The following is a 24,526-nucleotide window of genomic DNA, read 5'->3' on the forward strand; positions in this document are numbered from 1 at the left end:
AGAAACATAGAAACATAGAAAATAGGTGCAGGAGTAGGCCATTCGGCCCTTCGAGCCTGCACCGCCATTCAATATGATCATGGCTGTTCATCCAACTCAGTATCCTGTACCTGCCTTCTCTCCATACCCCCTGATCCCTTTAGCCACAAGGGCCACATCTAACTCCCTCTTAAATATAGCCAATGAACTGGCCTCAACTACCTTCTGCGGGAGAGAATTCCAGAGATTCACCACTCTCTGTGTGAAAAAGTTTTCCTCATCTCGGTCCTAAAAGATTTCCCCCTTATCCTTAAACATTGTGACCCCTTGTTCTGGACTTCCCCAATTTCGGGAACAATCTTCCTGCATCTAGCCTGTCCAACCCCTTAAGAATGTTGTAAGTATCTATAAGACCCCCCCCCCCCTCAAGCTTCTAAATTCTAGCGAGTACAAACCGAGTCTATCCAGTCTTTCTTCATATGAAAGTCCTGACCTCCCAGTAATCAGTCTGGTGAACCTTCTCTGTACTCCCGCTATGGCAAGAATGTCTTTCCTCGGATTAGGAGAACAAAACTGTACGCAATACTCCAGGTGTGGGCTCACCAAGACCTGCAGTCTACCTGCAGTAGAACTGCAGTAGAACCTCCCTGCTCCTATACTCAAATCCTTTTGTATTGAATGATTCCGCTATCACCTATTGATTATAACTGTTGCAGGCGGGATAGCATTTCAACAAGCAACACACTCTCCCATAAAATAATAAAGAAAGCCATAAATTTGAAGTTTTACCAGTTCCACGAGTAATGTTCATCTCTGTAAACACGTTTCATGCGATGTTTCATTAGGTTTTTCTGTGTTATTTGGCATAGTTTCAAATATACACGACTCATGAAGATCAAATGTTTATTAGATCTTTATGTTTATGTTTTAATTGGCAACTGTTCTATCAGTTATGAAAATCGCCTTTGCTTAAATGGATAATCTGCATTTACGGTAGGTAAACTAGATAGAATCCCACTAACAATTGGGTGTCTGAACAGTGGGTAATTCCCATTTAGAATAGTAAACGGAAAGGGAACGGACAGGAAAAAAATGGAAAACCGTGATCGGTGACTGAAAAAATTTCCCATATTTTCTATTGTGGAGAGGCGTAAAATGCCATGCATGCACGTTAAATTGAACATGAGGAACAACAAAAAGGGAGGACATAATTTCACCTCGAGCTTTTACTGAAATATCTGCTCTGCATTTAAAGATTATATTTTCTTGTTTCTAATAAATAGGTGAATACAATCAATTGCACTGGGCAGGAACAAGAGCAGGCAGAAAATAAAATTTTATGGGTAGATCTACCTCGCTCTTTTTCGCTTAATTGCTTTTCTGCAAGAACAACAAGAAAATCAACCACGAATAAAAACAGCGTAACGAATAAAAATATATTCCCATTTCACTGGCATGTAAAGTTTGTACTCACGCACACACACACACACACACACACACACACACACACACACACACACACACACACACACACACACACACACACACACACACACACACACACACAAACACACACACACACACGCACACGCACGCACGCACGCACGCACGCACGCACGCACGCACACACACACACACACACACACACACACACACACACGCACACACACACATACACACACACACACACACACACACACAAACACACACACACACACACACACACACACAAATTTAACTCCGCTCTATCGCGTCCGTCATCTACTTCCTCCCATCCTGGCCGCACTCCACCTGCTTCTCACCCACCTCCCCGGATGCCGCCATATCTCACCCTCGTGTTCTACATTTTACTCGCCATCATACCTTCTGGTTAGTTTCCACCATTAGAACCATTTTGCCTTACCCAGCCTTAGTTACTGGGTAACTAACCCTTATCTTATCCACCTAATTATCTTCTCAATCGACCCCTCTCTACCGGAATCCACCTATCTTTTGCCAACTCTTGCTAACACCATTCGTTCACCTCCACTTCTCAATTGTAATGGAGAACCTTTAAGCTCCCAGTCGTAAGAATGGCCTGACGTGAAACAACAAATGCCGCTTGATCTTCGACATCGGTTTGTTTTCTTCACCATAGGGATAGGTGGGAGATAAATCATTGACATTCATTTGAAGTATATAGTGTTTAGAACTGATGGTACATGCAGCCGGCTATCCTCGTATTACATTATTTCAAGCCAAAAGACACAACCCGTTGGCAGATTGCAGAATGATATATTTTTAATAGGCTACTGAGAGCAGTGTGCTACTGCAATTTGACTGTCAAATTCAGATTTTTTGTATTATCCTGAATTCATTTTATTTAACATTATGCTAAATAAAATTAGTAGTTGAATGTTAATGTTACAAACAGCTAGTCTCCCTGGTGGCATACAAGAAACTACCCATTTGTACTGAAATTTACCTCGCTCTCAAATATTTTTCAGCGAGGAAATCTAACATTTTTACGCCGTCGGGACTAAGGCGTCTCCAGAGCCACTAATGTCGTTGATTATTGACCACCTCGTCGGTTACTGGTAAACTAGGGGTAGAAAATATGTGCGATTGTAGACAACAAAGTTAATATTCCCAGATCTCGTAAAATAAAGGTGTCAGTTTCATAAATAAGGAATAAAATGGAACGAATACCGTCATGGCAATATTGATTTATTCTCGTTTCTACTGTGTTCAAATCAATAATCTAATTGCAAATGAATGCTGCATATTTCGAACAGAATTTCCAACTATTTTGCCTCACATACAACGCATAATGCTCAAGGTAATAATTGCATGAAAAAGAGTCCCATACCTAGATCTTCAACCCTTGTCTGTAATGCTACAAAAATAGAGCAAGTCTTCATCTGGTCTAATAATACATTATTTTTTCGGTGACATTTACCAGCAATAACGAAATCCCGCGGTTCACAGATTAGTTTGAAAACTAATCAATAAAAGCGTTGGCAGTAGACTGAGACATGGCTGCGAATAATATCTGCAAATCCCAGAATCTGCATTCTGCAAATGAGATAAAGAAGTGTTAGCAGACGGAACACAGGTTGAGAAAAAAATTATCATCTCGAATAGTTTGTTTATGATAGTTTTCAATCTAGAACTTCCACTGTTTCGCGTTTTTTGCGTCACATTGTTTTTTTGCGTCAAATTCTCCTCATTGCTTTAATTTTGCGCTACGGTTCTGCACCGCACGAAAGAACCAAACGAGTGTATTTCATAGTGTTTCTTCTCAGAGCAGTTTGAAATTATACGGTTTTTTTTTCTCTTTACGTATTTCTGCGAAATTCCTGGATATATTCGAAAACATATCAATTATTTCATTTAAAACATTGTTTAAACATTTTAGTTAGGAGATGGAATTTGGAAGGGATTTATTGCACTAACAACAAAAATAACTCACGTGGTGAATAAAGTAACAATTTTCTGATTCGTGAAAGGACTATTTTCCCGCTAAGCCCAATGAACGGTGAACTACCAAATGAATAGACACATAGAAACATCGAAAATAGGTGCAGGCCAATCGGCCGTTCGAGCCTGCACCGCCATTCAATATGATCATGGCTGATCATCCAACTCAGTATCCTGTACCTGCCTTCCCTCCATACCCCCTGATACCTTTAGCCACAAGGGCCACATCTAACTCCCTCTTAAATAAAGACAATGAACTGGCCTCAACTACCTTATGTGGCAGAGAATTCCACAGATTCACCACTCTCTGTGTAAAACATTATTTTCTCAATTCGGTCCTAAAAGACTTCCCTCTTATCCTTAAACTGTGGCCCCTTGTTCTGGACTTCCCCAACATAGGGAATAATCTTCCTGCATCTAGCCTGTCCAACCCCTTAAGAACGTTGTAAGTTTCTATAAGATCCCACCTCAATCTTCTAAATTCTAGCGTGTACAAGCCGAGTCTATCCAGTCTTTCTTCATATGAAAGTCCTGCCATCCCAGGAATCAGTCTGGTGAATCATTGGTAAAAATATGAAAACTTTGGTTGCAAATCGTGCACCGATTTCAATGATCACTAAGGAAAATATACAATTATACACATCCTAAATCGTGACATATCGATGTAATTGAACACGAGCATTGCACTGGCATATGTCGCGAAACACACTGTTGTTCGATATGGCCAGACGATGCTGCCGACGTTGTTGTTTCTGATACATTATTAAATATCATAAATAAAGGTATAACAATCATGTCATAATTAGATATCTTCACAAAATGAATCACACAGAATTGAAACCATACAGGTGATGCAATATGTGTCACTTTTTACGTTCATTCTGTCCCCAAGACTCAGCGGTATGTTTCGTGACGTGCAAGGTCACGCTATGTAACTTAACAATTCCTTGTATAAAACAGGGCTAACGGCGGAATACCAAGAGTTCTAATTATTTGTTGTGCTCTAATACAGACTGTCGATGGAGGAGTCCGTGGGATACCTGGCAATAGGTCTGAACAGCATTCTAACGCAATTTGGAGAGCTGTCACTGAACGGCGTCGGACACTCGCGTTCTATCCGGCCCTCTGTTGCTGCCTGTGTGTGATATGCACTTTCTCCCTGTAACCGCGGGACTTCCTGCCGAATTGATCCGGTTTAATGTCACATCACAAAGACGTGAGGTTTCCATGTCAACCGGCCTCTCTAAATTCGCGCATAAGCGCAGGGAGTGAATGTGAATTTGAGATCATATAATACTTTTGTGAACGGGTGATCGACGAGTGTCGTGGATTCGCTTGGCCAAAAAGCCAATTTCCACGCTGTATCACTAAACTAAGTCTAAAAACTGAACCATCGCTGTAACCTCTATTTTTTGGCCACAAATAAAACAAAAAGGTCCGTGATTTCAAGCGGCTAGAAAGGCTCATCGCAAGTAGTTATTTTCCAAAATCAGTGGTTGTCAGTAAACGTCGCTGGGCACAAATGTGAACAGTGGTAAGTCCAAATAACATGTTCGTTCTAGTTCACACTACTTACACTTCAAATCCTGTAGATATAGTCACGCAGTTGTGAATATATATATTAGATGTTGCTCGCTGAGCCAAACCTATTGCCATATGTGCAAACAAATCTGCGTAATTTTATCTACATGAATAATTAAATTATAAATTAACGCATAAAAACAGCCATGCAGACATGTTTTATTCCGTTTTATATACATTACCTTCCACTTTGTTCACTTTCTGGGCTGTTAAATGAAACACATTTATGATATTAGAGTGCAGTTATACTGAATCATGGTATGCCCTAGCCATGCCATTTGTTGTGTAGTCCTGATAAGAAAATGGTCATCAGGTCATAAGTGACAGTAGTAGAATTAGGCGATTTGGCCCTCAAGTCTATTTTGCTATTCAATTGTGGCTGATCTACCTCTCCCTCCAAACGCCATTCACCTGCCTTCTCCCCATAACCTCTGATACCTGTACCTTCTCCCCATAACCTCCGACCTGTACTGTCGGAACCGTGGGGGCACGCACGCGTCTTCACTACGACAACGTAAACGATCCGGATCTAGATAATTGCCTTGCAAGGAACATAAATGGAACATCAGTTACATGGCGAAATTATGTGCACGTTCTACTCCAGTTGAGTCATAGCAAAGCCCTGCACAGTGCAACACGACTTCTTCCTTTTGTGTTTGACTATCTCTGCAATGCTAGTTATCGTAAGGTTTGCATTACTCAATTTTTTCTGCACCTATTCCAATTAATGCAATTCCGCACTGTGGAATTCCAATGTATGCAAAAACTTCCCCATTTAGGGAATCTTTGTCCAGTTTTATTATTTTCAAATATATGCGTCTTGCGCACAAAACGTAACTACTTCTTAAACTGCAGGACAAAGCAATAGGAAACATGTGAGTTAGAATGCACAAAACAATCAAGCCAGAAATTTACCGAATTGTAATAGAAGTTGTTCGTACTCTAAAATAAAAGGAAACACAACTGATCAACAAATATTACACGTGCGTTAATATCTGCGAATAAATGCAGGGACGTTGATGGATATTTAGGCGCACATTTGCAGGTTTAACTGAAAAGTGTTCCCAGGTTGAATGAACTGACAATGTGCTACTTTTCAATCGAATTCAGAAAGTCGAATAGCAACTATTTATCGAATTACAATCCGGACATATTGTTGTGTCAGATTTTTTTGTTGTTTTAATAGTGAAGGACACGGGCCTTGTGATGTCATTACATGAAACTCTGGGACTTCCCATTAATTAAATTAAAACTTTAAACTTAAATTAAAAAAAATATTCGGCCAGCAATTAATCGGATGCCACTGAGCTTGCGTTGCCAATGGAATAATGCTTTGTAAAAACTCACGTGGATTTCCTGTTCAGTGTTACGCTTTCAATCAGGAAAGGCCGGATCTGTTGCGTTTGCATCGAAGCAAGACTGACTACCACGTCACATTGATAATGTTGAATCAGAATACTTGTCCTCCTGACGAATCGTACACCCACACATTGGACCGCGTACGCTCATCTGATGTGCCTTTCGCTCGGACACAACCATCAATGTTTCCTCACCGCTGTTTTCTGCTTGTCTTTTATATCTGTTTCCTTTGGAAAGGAGAACGTTTTAGTGAGCATTTCTGAAATATTCGTTGATGCTTGATTTAACGAATACATTTCTTGATTTTTCTTTTTTACAATAGACAATAGACAATAGGTACAGGAGTAGGCCATTCGGCCCTTCGAGCCAGCACCGCCATTCAATGTGATCATGGCTGATAATCCCCAATCAGTACGTTTTGCGAATTTTTATTTTCCTTAATTTTGAATATGAACATCGGGTTTAAGGATATTTTGAAACCAGTTCAACTCCACATGTGTATAATGCACTTAGTGCTTTCATTGTGACATGCTGTGTTCCTTAATTTTCAAAGAGCAAAACTGCATTGAGCGCTAGTTCTTTCCCGATGTCTGCGCCTGTAATGGCAGGAAATGTATTTGCCACGTGATTAGCTGTTCCGCGCTCAGATGCCACGACTTCCAAAACATTACGTTTCTCAATTCACCTGGCCTCAAGGATCTCGATACTATCTCCATTTCTGAAACATTAAAAATAATTCCCATGAATATTATGCATTTTAAATAATTCCAAACCATTCCCCTTTTCCGGAAAAAGTTGTCTGTATTTTCATCGTTGTATATATATTGTTTCTGTCGTTTATGCTTTAAAGTGCGTTAAGCCAACTCCGTGCAAATTTCGCAAACTTTATTAATGCTATCCCTCTATTTCCTTATTCGGAATGTCCTAATCAGAACTGCCACAGTGCTGCGGGAAAACTCAGATGATCGGGTCATGTACAAATATAGTAGATTTTTCTGCACATTCGTATAAAGGGAGTTTACAAACAAAATGTCAACTTTGCCTAGAGAGACATGCTACTTGCACATCATTACCTTCAACTGTGTCAGTCAGTTTCATTTCTATTAAGCAAAAATAGCGAAGATATGGATACGTGGTTCTAACCCGCAAATGAATATAGCGATAGAAACGTACGTGTATTGCAATGAAGGTTACACGAATGAATGATTATAAGATGTTTACCGGCCATTGTCAGATTACGTTGGGAAATACGCAGCTCTGTAAAACAATATATGTTATCAATCCACTCTGCCATGGAAATACCAATCATTCTGTGAGAAAACGCGCACCATCCCCGCTTGTAAAACATAATTCTATGTTATATAACGCACACACATGGTCTAATTTAATTTCAAAACTAAGAAATCGGCATATTTCTCTCTGTGCTGTTCGAAAGAAGGACGGGAATGCACAATTTATGAAACAGTGCGTGTAATGCTGCCGGACACCAAGTAGAGACGGAGATCACGACCAATCACGGCAAATTATCTATGCTTTACTAAATCACGTCCAACCTTTGTTAACGAAACTTTTATTGACGACATACGGCCATGGAAGTCGTTCCATTTAACACCCCTTTCTCAGCTTTCTCTCCAGCCCCATAAATCAGTCTGACGAAGTGTCCCAACGTCAAATATGACTTATGAATGTCCGTTTCAGATCGCATATTCATTTCCGATGCCTGATCCGCTGAGTTGTTTCAGCATTTTGTGTTATGCTGAATATTCCAGCTTCCTCAGTTCTTTGTGGTTCCTCATATGCATCATTGCATGGTCGTTTTCGATTTAGCTTTAGAGGAACAGGGCTTTCGGACGCGAAGGGTCAAGAGTTGGCGTGCCGACCAACGATCACGCTAATCCTATACACTAGGGGCAATTTAGATAAACCAATTAACCTACTATCCTGCACATGCGTGGGAAGCCCCATGAAATCTGGGCAACAGGATAAAACCCACGCGGTTATAAGGAGAATATACGAACTCCATACAGTCTCTGGAGCAGGAAAACAGCAACTCCTTCGCTGCGTCACGATGCCGCTTCATACTTCATAATCGACTTGGGAATAAATGTTCATTTACTCTACTGCATTTCATACTGAAAACAGACGAATGGAATATCTGAATCTTTGGAAATGTAATTGTGATTAATTTGAAAGACTTCATTTCATCTTATTATTTGAAAGCGCACGTTATTTTTAATCTTAATCCTCTAAAACCACGCTTGTTTAATTCTATTTCTTCCACCCATTTGAACGATTTGAATGTATCAATGATAAGAACTAAGAAGAAATTTAAATACTTGAACATGGCTCATCGCTGCCTGACACCATTTCCGAAGTTGATTTTTTCATAGCACTCATGATTCACAAAAGGTCAACGAACTCGACCTGGACATTTCGACACCACATGCGGCGATACTGGGCAGGATACATTTGGTTTCGATACCTCAGTTAACCAGTAAAATCGGAACAGCGTGCATATATTTCAAAATTTCTTATTTTTATTGCTTTTATTGCGAGGCTATTATTTTTACTCATGTTTTATGTCTTTTAATTTATTGTTGTATTTCATATGTAATTTTTGCGCCTCATGTGAGCTGTTATGTTGTCTGTTTATGATGTCTTGTTTATTCTTGTGTACAGCACTTTGGTCAACATTGGTTGTTTTAAAGTGCTTAACAAATAAAGTTGGATTGGATTGGATTGGATATATCATTGATCGCTTTATTCCTAGACTTACCTCTTCCTTGCTCTCTAATATGCTGTTCTGCAACCAACAATGGAACAGGAAAAAAATGATACACTTTGAGAACATTTGAAAGAGAATGAAGCGGTCTGGATATGTTGCAATCTAACCAGCATCATAAGGATAATAATAATAATAAATTTTATATTTAATGGGCGCCTTTCATACAAAATCTCAAGGACACCTTACATAGTAATCGGAATAGAAACATATAATCGGAATATAACAAGTAATTAAAGATATCACAGAGACACAAATTAAAAACAGAATTCAATCCAAAAACAGAAAATCAAAAACACAGTGTGAAGACACAGGGATAGTCTACACCTTCAAGCAATTAATGACATTAATCTGCAGTGAGATTGCGTTTATAATATTTTGCATGTCAATCCATTCCCACGTTGTAAATGATATATTTTTCACTGGATGGAAACGAGGAAAATGGGGATATATGTTCCCATTATTATTTCGTTTAATTGAACACGACTTCCCCGAGTAAAATTGTGTACGCGGTAAGTAGAGATGGTAACTGGGACATTATGTAATACCTTGAATTGTATCAAAGTGTACACGTAGGAAGCAATATGTTTCAAAGCAATGCTTTCAAATACGAAGTAATTTTAAATGGAATTTCAGAGAACATAAACAATGTCTGCTAACCTAATTTCCCAATAGTTTTCTTTTGATCTGAAAATAAGGGTATTTCCCATGAGAATGAACGTACAAAACGTTATGTGTGTCGTCACCAATTGCGAGCGCTGCATTCAGTTTACAAAATAGCACGGTCGACGGACTGGGGAGGGAAGCACTTGCGCTTGGCTGTGAAACACAAAATAAATCATTGGCTGATGGCATTTACTTTCCTTCACAAGTTGACGAGTTATAGGGGTAGTATTAGGCCACTCTGCCTATCGAGACTACTACGCCATTCAATCATGTCTGATCTTTGCCTCCTAATCCCGTGTTCCTGCCTTCTCTCCATAACCACTGAAATCCGATGAAATTAAGAATATGTCTATCTCTGCCTTAAACATATCCACTGACGGCGTTTATAGCCCTCTGTAGCAATGAGTTCCACAGATTAACTAAGATCTGACTAAAGAAGATCCTCCTCTCCTCTTTTCTAAACGGGCGTTCTTTAATTCTGCGCCCAAGACCTCTAGTCCGAGACTCTCCCACCAATGAAAACGTCCTTGCCCTTCAATAATCTGTAAATGTCAACGACCTTCTCCCCAACCTTCTAAACTCTAGCGAGTAGAGGCCCAGTGCTGTCAAAACGCCCATCATAAGCTAACACACTCTTTCCAAGAATCATGCTCGTGAACATCCTCTGGACCTTCTCCAGAGCCCGCACTTCTTTCCTCTGATATGGGGCGCACATTTGCTCACACCACTACAAATGCGGTCCTGCCAGCGCCTTATAGAGCCTCAGCATTACATATCTGTTTTTGTATTCCAGTCCTCTTTATATGAACTAATTGTATTGAATTTAACTACATTGAATTTGCCCTCCTTACTACCGATCCGACTTACAAATTAACTGTTTGGGTGTCCTTCACCAGCATGAACGTACCAAGTCCCTTTGCACTTCAGATTTATGGATTCTCGCCCATTAAGAAATAATCTACGCCTTTATTCTTAGTATCAAAGTGCATTACTCCGCCCTTTGCTACACAGAATTTCATCTGCCACTTCTAAGCCCACTAATGACCTTCTGCAGAATCCTTGATTCCTTTACACTGCCCCTCACCTATCTTATCATTATCTGCAAACTTGGTAGGAACGTTTGAATCCCCTTATGCAAATAAGTAATATACAGCGTGAAGAGTAGAGAAGCGCAACCTGATCATAGATTCCAAGCTATGCCCACATGTATGTATCTCCCATTTATTTAAGATTGCCACTCATTCAGTGGCGGTTCCCGACAATTAATCTGGCAGAAAGCTATAAAGTGCAGTATATAAATAGGTGGTACTGGATTGTCCTTATTTTTTGTCGGCAACGTTTCCTTACTCTACACGCAAGGTGCAAGAAATAAATCTGTTTAGCCAACTTCTTTCTTTTTGTGCCTTTGCTCATTCTTATCATAATCCTTTGCCGGAATTGCTGCCTTAATTCGATCTATATTATGTTGTTGCGTTTCAAATTTGTTCAACCAAAAGCCGTTTTACGTATCAAAGAACGAGTTCGAATGTATAACTCAGTCAACATATTGTGGACGTTTGTACTGTGGGGATGGCAATTGACATGGCACTCAGTGTTCGAACATACGCTGGCAGATACAATTGCTTTAGTCCTATTTACATAATTCGGAACAGAATTCCCGCTCGCTATATTCTGACACAAAACGCAAGAATTCCTTGCACACATCGTAATCCGTCTTATATTACATATCTATCTTCCCAGAAAACGGACATTTCAGGACAATATTTCCAAGACAGTCTCCATATTATGAAAATTCTGATTCGGGTTGTTCCAGCATCGAAAATGTATATAACTGCAACAAAATAGAAACATAAAAAAAAGGTGCAGGAGTAGGCCATTCGGCCCTTCGAGCCTGCACCGCCATTCAATATGATCATGGCTGATCATCCAACTCAGTATCCTGCACCTCCATTCTCTCCATACCCCCTGATCCCTTTAGCCCCAAGGGCCACATCTAACTCCCTCTTAAATACAGCCAATGAACTGGCCTCAACTACTTTCTGAGGCCGAGACGTCCACAGATTCACCACGCTCTGTGTGAAACGAAATGTCTTTATTTAAATATGTTTGCAATAAAGGTCTACGCGAAATTAGCTTTTCTGACTTGAACTCGTAGCCACATTAGTTTTCAGCGACACCAACACAGGAATACACCGGTACTTCAACACGTTCTACTCTAATTACATAATTACATATATATTTTTTGTGCTTATAAAATAATGCATGACCTCATATTTCCCATTTGAATCGGCGTCCCCATAATTGTCAATTACTTTGTGTTGTCCTGGTGGTTTGGGACTCGTTTAATCTAGTTTAGTTTAGATTTGTTGATCATGATCACGTGTCCGGAGAAACAGTAAAAAGTATGGTTTTCCAGTCATGGAAAAGGCTATAGATGATATGCATTACTAACGATGGCTAATCATTCCCTTTAGAATCTTGTCATTCTTGAACATGGAAATATTGATTTGGATAACTTAGCCAAATTCGTTGTAAATACAGTAATTGCACTTTTAACCAAACAACGATTCCTGCGGCATTCCTTTGGCCACCACCTCTCAAAGTATTCGTTGCTCATAATCTGACAGTGCAGGTATTTTTCTTGCTTTCTTTCTATGATTTCCCTCTATCAACATTTGCATTGACAAGCATTCACCGTTTTTTTGTCAGCGGATACGAATCTGTCCTCGATTAACTAATTGTCACAATTTTCTGACATCAGGCCATCCGACTCCGTCTGTACAAATGCAAGCAAGGCTGTTTACAAATGCCCTAATATGGGTGAATAGTCCTCTATTTGAAAGGTTTATACTATTTTCTGCTCCAAATACTTGCCACTTGACAAGTTAGCAAATTTCATCTCTTCAAACAAGCAAAGCTTTGTTGCACATTCCATATGCATTTTTCATAACCTCAATATAGTCACATTTTCTGTAGCTATTTAACATGTTTATCATGTCAAGCACATACGAACATATCATTATATATATTAAAATTACCTTTGGCTTCCTTGACCTTGGAAACTGGAGAAAGCAGACAGAATTATAAACTATGGGTTACTTCAATTTATTTAGATCGGAATAGCTTATCTCCAGAAGCCTTGTCTATTTTCGATGTGCAAGGGTATTAAAAAAAATGCGCGTTAAATTGTTCATGCCTGATTAAGTTTTAGAAAGACTGCTTGAAATCAGTTCAAACTCCATACTTTAGACAATAGACAATAGACACTGGGTACAGGAGTAGTTAATACTACTCGACAACACTAAATCCAGAATTGGCTTTTCGCTGATCGGCTCCATTACAACCTGCTCTAAAAATCCATCTCGGAGGCACTCTAAAAGCTCTCTTTCTTGGGGTCCTGAACCAACCTGATTTCCCCAGTCTACCTGCATATTGAAATCCCCAATCACCACAGTGGCATTACCTTTGTTACATGCCAGTTTTAAGTCCTGCTGCAACTCACACACTACATCCAGGCTACTATCTGGGAGTCTGTAGATAACACAAATTAGTGTCTTCATTCCTTTGCAATTCCTCAACTCTATCGACAGTGCTTCTACCTTCTCAGTCCCTATGTCTTCGATGTGGTCTATAGCAGAGCAGAGCCCTTTGAGCCAGCAACGCCATTCAATGTGATCATGGCTGATCATCCCCAATCAGTACCCCGTTCGTGCTTTCTCCCCATATCCCCTGACTCTGCTATTTTTAAGAGCCCTATCTAGCTCTCTCTTGAAAGCACCCTGAGAATCTGCCTCCCACGCCCCCTGAGACAGATAATTCCACAAAATCACCACTCTCTGTGAGAAAAAAAGTGTTTCCTCATCTCCGTTCTAAATAACTTACTCCTTATTCTTAAACTGTGGCCCCTGGTTCTGGACTCCCCCAACATCGGAAACATGTTGCCTACCTCTAGCGTGTCTCAGCCATTAGCAATATTATATGTTTCAATTAGATCCCCTCTCATACTTCTAAACTCCAGAGTGTACAAGCCCAGCTGCCCCATTCTCTCAGCATAAGACAGTCCCGCCAACCAGGGAATTAACCTTGTAAACTACGCTGCTCTCCCTCAAAAGCAAGACTGTTCTTCATCAAATTGCGGGACCAAATCTGCACGCAATAGTCCAGATGTGGTCTGACTGGGGCTCAGTACAACTGCAGAAGGACCTTTTTGCTCCTATATTCGATTCCTCTTGTTATAACGGTTCCCGGGTTAATATGTGTCAAAGCATAATGTGTCCGACCATTAATATTGAAAAAAATATTACATACAAACAGCTCACCGAGTTCTATCCGAAGTATTTCCGGTCCTGAAGCATAACAAGGTTAATATAAGAAAACTGAGTAGCTACAATTTAATGGCTCCTTATGAAACATATATAGTTACTTAAATTATCTATTGTAATATTGTTTATTTTTACGTTTACATATGTATTCAAATGTTTTTCTTGAGAAAATTAATTAGTTTGATCTCGGAACGTTTTTCATTTTCGAATAGGAATTACATCCTTCTGTGCCAGAAAGCTGGAAGGAAATTGAAGAGTAAATATCACGAAAATGACAGTGAGCTGCAAGACATTTCTTACCCAATGAATTGCGGTTTACTGAAACCAAAGTAAGAGCAGCATCAAAAGTAATGTTTCGTAAAATCGACACTGCTATCCGGCGAAACGAAGCATCTTATTTACAATTTAATTGTGATAAATATATTTATATAATGTGGCAACACATGCAATTGTCAGGAACACATCAGGATCCTCAAATGTCGCGTAATATCAATATTAAAACAATAACGACGAGAAAACGGAAAAAAACTATTCATCAGGTAACTTACCTATACTTAAGGCGGCCATCGCCATTTTATAAAATTGAAACATGTCTATTTCAATTTAGGCACCCATTCAATACTATTGGTTCGTTTAACGCACAGTCTGCGCTTTGGAGCATTTGATTCAGGTGGTGAGTTTAATTTGTTGATGTTGATTGGGTAAATTATAACTTTGTTAATATAAATATATAATTTTGAGGCTGCATATGTTTTTTTTTAATATAGATTATTTATTTAAACACAATTAATTGAATCAAAAGTAACTGGAATTGTTTTTTTTTCGCACATTTGTGTAAGCAACGAATTCGATGACTGTTATTATTGGTTAATTATAAAACAGAGGATATTGAAAATTTGGGCAAAGCATGGACGATCGAATAGAAAGCGAACCATATATATGAACTACATTGAAGAACAATATTTCACGCCCAGGGATGGGTCGACGTTCTCAGTTACTTGGAGATGTTTTTGTCATCATTTTGCGGCCAATTTCGAAGTTTATCAATAATAGTAAATAGAAACTCTTCATTGGAAATTATTTTCCCCGCAAACCGAAACCATATGCCTCACTTACCGTTCATTGCCAGTATTCCGGCTTCGTCTAGAATCAAAATTGTAATCATTTCTATTTGATAAATATGTAAAACTAAATAACTTGGCTTAGGCCACATATAGACTGGTTCAGTTCTTGTCGCCCCATTACAGCTAGGATGCACAGGCTTTGGAGAGGTGCCTGGATTAGAGGTTTACAACTACATGAAGAGTTTGGATAGGTTCAGATTGTTTTCTCTGGAACGTCGGAGTTCGAGGGACCGATAGCAGAAAATACAATGGTACGAGGGTTCCATAGGATATACATGCAGCACCTTTTATTTTCCAGGGTAGAAACGTACAGCATCAGCTATTAGGTGTGAGGGGGAATGTCTGTGGGAGATGTACGGGACGGAGTTTTTTGAAGCATTGAGTGGCGAGGGCCTGGAACGCAATGCAGAGGCGGATGCAGTGGTGAGTCAGAGCCATTTCGATAAGTGGAGGGAGTAGAGTCATATGCATCATGTATAGGTAGATCAGATTAGTTTATTTGGCATAAAGTTCGGCACGAAACATTGTATGCGGAGCTCATTATGCTCTTGTGCTGTATTATGCTCTATGTTAAACCGCATGCAAAATGATTACATTTTTAAGTTATTAATCCAAAAATATTACAGTGCTATCTTTCGCAAACGGCATAATGGTGGCAGACCGACTACCTCATATAACGTTAACATTTTGGCCAGCAAATTAGACGATAAATGTCTCTTAATTTCGGCTGATCAGCTCCATTTCCGGTGTCGTTTCAGTCAATATTTATAATCTGACCTGATCCCTTTTCTACTGAGTTACTTCACGAAAATCAAAATTATATTCGGTCGACACAGTTCCGACGAATTAATTACCTTGGATTTGCCAGGCAGAGGTTGTTTCCCTCGTGTGGATCGTACACCTACTGGCATTTCCGGATATGCCCTTGACATGCACAGTTTAATTCAGTGCGAATCTAGAGGAATGGTTCCTATTTGCGCTGCCACTGCAATCTATGTTATGTCTGCGCGTAGCCCGAACATTCTCTCTGCTCGCTGTCTTAGCATCTCTGTTCTCATACCATTCTGCTTCTCCATCCCTCAAAAAATCTGCCATAGATTTATGTAATACATAAATGGTGCTATCGATGAAATATCTATGCGTGTACCAATTCCGTGAGTACTTGCAGGTTACTCCCGATAATGATTTGTTTTGGTACTAATATATCTCTACTGGTTTATTTGGTTATAGCAGCCTGAGGTATATTTGAGGTATATTGACGCCTGATCCATTTCCACGATATACCTTTTGGATGAATCTCTCGAATTCACGCCCACTGGTTGATTTCAAGTTAAATGTAGCAAATTAATATCTTAAGGCGAAAATAATCCTTCTTATTGTGTTCATTGTTTTGATTGGTTTCATTGCACATGTTCAAAGAAAAACGTTTTAAATATTTCTTACCGGATTCCTGATGTGATTGGATTTGCTGTTCGAGATCTGTTTAAATACATTAATTTAACAAGTACTTACAACGTAACTTCAAATTAGAGTACTTGGCTGTAATAGTTTGAGTTTTATTTTCATAACGTGCTTGTGAAACAGACCTAAGACAACAATGGAAAAGGCATTATATGGCTAACCACTAGGGCGAAGCCGAAAGTGAAGTCATTGTTTATTGTAATGGTTGTGAAGACTTTCGGATAGCGTTTGTTTCTACTGTACGCGCTAACGGGTGTCAACGTGATTGATCCAAAGCCAATGATTAGATTAATATTGGATTTAATCTGCAGATGTGCTTGGTAGCTTTTGTCAACGTCGGTTTCACCTGTCAACAGTCCTAACGGCTTTTCCTTAATATTTAGTCACATTTAAGGCAGTTCGTTTATGAAATAAAAACCAATGTGGCATTATAAAATAATCCATATAATGAAGGGAGTCTATATATGGATGGCGTGAGTATGTAAGAAAACATGAAAATTAGTTGCAATGTTTCACGCAGTGGATAATTGTTCAAACTGTGCTCCAGGAAAAGTGGTAATAGTTAGTTATACCGAGTTATCAATTTAGCATTCGGCTTGGTACATGAATTGAAGCCTTTAATGGGATATGCATCAGGCGTAAGCAAGTCACAATTAATCGGCACGAAATATTTCGGCCGACAGGCATGATTTCAACTGTTCAGCTCTATGATTCTATAATACCGTTGTTATGAATGTGGGCAGCTCCATTTCGATAATGGGTTCAAACGAGCGACGATATCCAGCTCCATCATGAAGTTGGTGGGTTAAAAGGCGTCAGGTCTGTCACCCGAATACCTTTCTTCTCCCAACCCCCATTGAAATTAGTACTTAGTTAATGATAGCGCGTGATTCAGATGCGTGTTCCATTTTACAACAACATCTGGTCTGTGCCCTGGATTGAAATGCACAGGCACATGGTTCGAAAATGATATTATTTCTGAACAATATGCTATCAGCATTTCTCTGTGAAATTGTCAGCGCCGGTTAAATATGATGCAGCCAAGGCCTTCCATTTAATTGCTTTCGGCAGCATTCTTGAAATCCATTTTTCATTTAGCGTCATAGTTAATTACTTATTGAAATGCAGATACATATGCAAAATAAAAATTGACTATCCTGATATTTACCCCGAATTTTGTCTTGCAGTTTTTGTTCTGTAACGGAATATTATAGAGTGATGTAAGCGATCAGCTCCGAAGAGAATATCAGCTGTCGATTAGTAGCAAAAATGGGCAGCAATCTGGAGTGGAGCGGATCATTATCCTCATATAATACTTTATCATTAGCTCAGTCAAAAACTGCATCTGATAAACGTACGTCATTACCTCGCGATGTACCAATGGATTAAACATAAATTGAACAGAACCACGTCATATCCAAATTCTAGCGAAATGTATATATATATATTACTAAAAGTAAGATCTTGACCACTTCCTGTTTTCCTGTTTCATGATTTTTGAAAAAAACGCTGCTACTTAGGCTGTGATTTTTGGCCATCATACTCAGCCCCCGTCCGCTCATCAGGTGCAGAGGATTCTTCCCATCAATCAAAAATGAAAGTGTTATTCATGATTAAAATAATGTTGAGAATCTCTCTCCTGTCAATCACGTCACGAAAGCCACGTCCCTTCCGGTGGGAGGGGAAGGGATTATAAAACCCGGAAGTGTGGATGTGGCATAGTGTCTGCAAGATGGGGGGTTGAGAGGTCACGAATATGTCTGAGATGTGAATCAACTGAACACGCCGAATGCCTACTGAACTGTGAGTGTGGTGTTTATGTTGTGTGTGGTTTTATGGTGGTTTCACTCTGCTTGAAATGGTAAGGAAATGCATTTGAATGTGGTGGCCTTGCACCCTGCTTGAAATGGAATTTAAAAGAATAACCGTGAGTCAACTGCTCGCCCACCAGCCGTGAGTGAGCTGCCAGCACCTCAGGCTTGAGTGACAGAGCTGCCACCCTAAAAATCCATTTGTCCCACAATGTCCATACTAGCCCTCTGGAAACCAGTCCCTTCAGCCCATAATATCCATACCAGCGCTCCAGAACGCCCCCCCCCCCCCCCGCACTGGCCACCAATATTGGAATTGGTAGAGAGGTGGAATATTGTGTATGGGGACCAACCCTCCCGTGTGAACATGGGACCCAACGGGTCCTATTTAGTCTAATATATATATATATATATATATATATATATATATACATATATATATATATATATATATATATATATATATACATATATACACACACTAGTATATTTCTAGTATATACACACCATTAGAATATATATATATATATATGTTGTATGCTTTTACTGACCTTTAATTTGCAGCAAGTCTTTATGTTTTTCTAATTCTGATAAAAATTGTTCCATATAGAGATCCAATTTTGTTTTGCTTTACAATATACACTTTAACTTTGTTCAACAACAAACTTATAAACACAGAAGTATTTATTAAACTAAGAACAGACACCAATTCATTCCAATGATGAACGCGCTGTAAATTTTGGTTGTGAAGCATGTGCCGCGTAGCTGGAACCCCAGATTAATGTATTCTCATCGACCTCTCTATTCAACCCATTTCGAACAAATAGTGCGGTGGATACTGAACTTCAAATAATTGCATATTCTCTTTCATGTTGTCATTCGTTTCCGGCCATGCTTTGGCCTCGACCACCGCCTCCCCCCCCCCCCCCCCCCCCCCCTTCCCCTCAACTCCAGCCCCAATGAAAAACTGAAGAATGCTTCCGAGCCGAAACGTTCTATCCTGTTTCTCCAGAGATGCTACCTGACCCTCCGAGTTAATCAAGCACCTTGTGTCAATCTTTGATATAAAACAGCATTTGCAGTTCCTTCCCATCGCACTCGATAGCATATTTTCGATTACCATGTCAATGCACATTCTAGTATGTTTAACATAACTTTAATAAAACGATGCACAAACTGAAAACGTAACCTTTTAATGCACGAGGCCGTTCTCTATAAATTGCAGATATGGTCGCGAAAAGACTGCCGGCAATGCACTGACTCAGGTAATATTTTCAAAAGATCTACTGAAAAACGAAATCACCGAAAGTCCTGACCTTGTACATTGTTTATATATACCTATAATATTACAATTGTGGGACACAATCCCCCGTTTATTGAGAACACGCATATATTTTAAATATGTAATCATCTCTTTAAATTAAATATTATTAATACCTACCTGAAATTTTGCTTATCAATCTGTTTTCTGAAAGTAAACGTTGGTGAAAAAAAAGTCCAGTGAATGCCACCGATTGTGCATTGACATCAATTCATTTCAGCCATTTGCCAGTGAGGAAACACGTGTTAAGTATCACATTTCTAAATTAATTGAATGTAACCCCGCCTTCAATTGTTCACCTTTGTATTGCCGATTCATGGTTGCGTTTTTCAATTCTAAATACAAAGATAACGTAAGATCAATCAATCAGCTACCAAAAATTGGCCAGTGTCTTTACATCTAATTCTACTCAAACGAAATGTCAAATTAGTTTTGAGGAAATACAAAGACGACGGAAGATTTATCAGTCAGCTGCGAGGAAATGACTTGGATCTCTACATCAGTTCAACTCAAACAAAATGTGGAAATAATGAAAATATGTTCCCTCATTTGAGCGTAATATGTTAGATTTACAAAATCTGCGTTCAAGATAACCCAGTTGCTATTTGTTCACAAATGGACTGATTCTGAATGAGGTAGAACAAATATGGATACCAGACATCACCTGTTGCGATAGACATTGATTTGAATGTAGATTACTTTGATTTCCAGAGTGTTGTTTATTTGGCGCTTTGGATGAAAACTTGCATTGAATTGCTCGACATTGATTGATGCTTAGCTGCGATAACATTGAATTAATTACCGTTGTCCTTGTCAAGCAATTGTTTCTCTGGAAAAAAAAACAAATCTGCGTTGTCTTTAAAGTTCGAAATATCATTTGAGTACATGCACTAGGTTAAGTGTGTAGAAATCTTTATGACTTAAAGACAGCGTTTTATAAGGAAACTAGACCAAGTGCAGACCCGTTGGGGCTGCTCCCCCAACGCAGCCGTACCCTACCCGTAGCCCCCACGGTTGGTCCTCCAACTCAAGCCGTTCAGGACGCAGCAGTGCGGCTGTTTTTAAATGGCGTCTTTGAAGCGGGGGGGGTTGGATTTTATTTTTTAAATGTGTACATAAACACGACGAAAATTAATCAAGAGTGGATACTTGGAATGAAAAGTTAAATCTCTACCGAAATGGAAAAAATCTGCCTGTTTGTGGGTCTGGTGTTGCCGTAGCAACGAATCAAAGGCTGGCACCCACAAGTCAGGCAGAAACACACACAGCTAGACACACACAGCGTTTTAATATTATATAGATAGATGAGCAGGGCATGATGCTCTAAGCAACCAGCGTTATACTTGTAAAAATGGGTTTGAATTGAGGTCCTACTTGAATTTGTTAAGCGGTGTCTTGCACATAAAATGTGTGCATTTGTGAACAAAAACAACGCAAGTGCAAGTAGCTGCTCATTGATGGGTATTGTTGACAGCAGCGATATATTTGATTACATAAGGAATCGTTGTGGGTGTGGAATTTTCGCGAGAGATAAATGCGAGGCATGGTGTCCAATAAATCAGATGAGGAATCCCGCACAGATTTGAACTAGAAATAAATCATTGAAATCCGGTCCTGAAAAGTCAGTGATCGCCAGCCAGATATTTCCACACATGCATTTCCCCGTTCTGAATACGGTAGCCGTAGGTGTGAAATGATTGAATATATGTACTAACTTGTCGATTCCCGCAGATTTTGAATTTCTGATAAGAAAAAATATTATAAATCGCTTTGCATGATAAATGTCAGCATTGTAAATTGAATAACATTATGTGGAAGGCCGGATATTGCATATAATGGCGATATTTAAATAATTCCCATCATATTACCTGTTCTTAATTCACCTAAACGTTCATCTAAAAATAATAAATGGGTAAAGCAAATGATCACAGTTTAAGGATAAGGGGGACATCTTTTAGGAACGAGATGAGAAAAACATGTTTCACACAGAGAGTGGTGAATCTCTGGAATTCTCTGCCACAGAAGGTAGTTGAGGCCAGTTCATTGGCTATATTTAAGAGGGGGTTAGATGTGGCCCTTGTGGCTAAAGGGATCAGGGGGTATGGAGAGAAGGCGGGTACAGGATACTTTGATCAGCCATGATCATATTGCATGGCGGTGCAGGCTCGAATGACCGAATGGCCTACTCCTGCACCTACTTTCTATGTCTATGTTTCTATGAATTACTCCGATACGTAAATTTACAATCAACTTAATTATTAATCCTTTAACTTCTATTTTTTTATTGGCCGTTTGATTGAGATTACTAACTAAACATGGTATTCTGCATCAGTTAAGTGGAAAACTGCTAACTTTATTTTGATACCGTTCTTTAGTAGCTACATTCAAAACAAGTTGCAAACATTTTCAAACTGTCAGAATCTAGAAATTGGCCTCGTGCAAAATAATTGATATCAAATTATGAAATGTGATGTCATAACAGCTACGTTTTAACAACAGTGTTCTATTTCCTACCTTAGAATATATATAATTAGAGTTTAAGAAAATACACTGACCAATAGCTACCGATAAGCACGATCGCTTAAAATAGTAACCTTTTAATGCATTAAGATGAATTGTCCAACTGAAATGAAAGCTAAATGTGGGTAATTTTCTTCATGGCTCACCACAATTTTCATACTTCATATCCTGGGCTGAATAATGACAACAATAAAAAAGATCATGACAATCATGTTTTTGATCATTTGCACATTATCATCGACGTTTTTTTTTTCTTCGTCACTATCATTTCTGTCCGGCTATGCAAAAATATCTTACTACAGTTTCCATGAATCTATTGAGGCATTATATAGGATGATTTTACCTTTCTCCATTTCACTCATTTTATTTTCTGTTAAAATAAAATGTGTCCGTGAAAGGCTATTATTACCGTATGTCCGATAGTTCGCAATAATCAGTTCAGTGACATTCCAAGTGAAATTAAACTGCTTAGACATGTGTATGGTTTAATCGGATATAAGATCAGCAAGGAATTACACGACGAATTCGAGAGATCGTTGTTGAATATTGTGCCCTACAGTACGTGGCGAAATGCATTGCTTTTCTGCCATTCGCTTTTGGCGATAAATTGAAACTCGCCTGATGAGTACAAAGCAAGAACTCAATGGAATTGGATGCAGCTAAATTATCTCAGCCATACTTTGTTATATTCAACGCATCCAGAAAACAATCCAGAGATGTATATGATATCCCCATCAACGTGTTTCTCTCCAAATCACAGTAAAGCAATCGTATTGTAAATACCTGAAATTCGAAGCAACTTTGACAATACTGCCTTTTCTGATAATATCAAAAGAAGGATATTCAGCGTCATATGTATGTAGTATGTTTTATTTTATGCACGATATTGTTGTGTATCGATTACACCATTAATATGGTGCTTGCTCATACCTTAACAGGCCACACAAGGGGATTCCTGGGGTGTCCCGTGAGTTAAGATTCAAAAAGCAGTAGGTCCAATGTTTAGAATCGACGTGGCTCTATTTACAGTGCAATTAACTGAACACGAATCTGTTGTTCCTCGTCTTATGTACTGCAGAGATATATCAATAAAATGAGACGCTGCTGAATACTTAACGTGTGTGTCGGAAAAATGAGACCGTGGCAATTGTTTTCACCATGTTGAAAAAAAATGTGTTCAATATTTCTTCTGTTCATTAGCCACATCGCAGACCCCGAGGTCAGCAGCTAATTTAGTAATATCATTTCGTCAGCCATTTCGGCTTAATTTCTCTCAACACCAGCAATCGAAAATTCATTTTTCTCGATAGATTCCGATTACATTCTCTAATCTCATTCACTGTTCCATCTCCATATACCATTTGTTACTCGCTCGGATTTGGTGTTGGTACATACAATTCCGATACGCTCATTGTCATCGCTTCATTCTGCCAAAGTACTTAGCTTTTTGCGCAATTTCCATGTGAAATTTAACGTTTTCCCTTACTTGACATGATTTAAGCTGGGCATCCTTCTGAGAAGCACATATATTACTGGAATAGCTCAGTGGGTCAGGCAGCATCTCTGTAGATAGATGCATGACGTTTCGGGTTGGGACCCTCATTCAGACAGCTGTTCTCCAAAGATGCTGCCTGACCTGCTGAGATACTGCAGCACTTTAGGTCCTTTTGCATAAACCAGTGTTTGCAGATTATTGCTGAAACATCGTTCTGACATATCGATTTGTATTTTTGGACTCCGGGTGTCGTGCTTGATGGCTGAGCCAAATAATACCATGACAGAGAAGGTGAGGACAGACTCTACGATGGCCATATAGAATTGGACCATCAATGCCTGTGGCAGATTGTGTTTCCCATTTAAGGTCCTTGGAGATCATGATTCACAGGAACTTAAAGTACTTCACGGATGAGACTGTAGTGTTGTTGATGGCGAGTGGGGTGAGGGGAGGTGCAGCTCTCCTAATGTCAACAATCAATTCAACTCTCTTAACAGGCATTATGTTCCACGTTGTCGCGATGCCACCAGGACGCCAGCTGTGTCATTTCCTGTTTGTAGGCAGATTCCTCTCTTTCCTGTGTCAGTGAAATTCAGTTTTAAATATGCTGCAATTTTTATAACTACTTTCAAAATATCTCGCGGAC

The sequence above is a fragment of the Amblyraja radiata genome, chromosome 30, assembly GCF_010909765.2.
Source record: "Amblyraja radiata isolate CabotCenter1 chromosome 30, sAmbRad1.1.pri, whole genome shotgun sequence".
NCBI lineage: Eukaryota > Metazoa > Chordata > Chondrichthyes > Rajiformes > Rajidae > Amblyraja > Amblyraja radiata.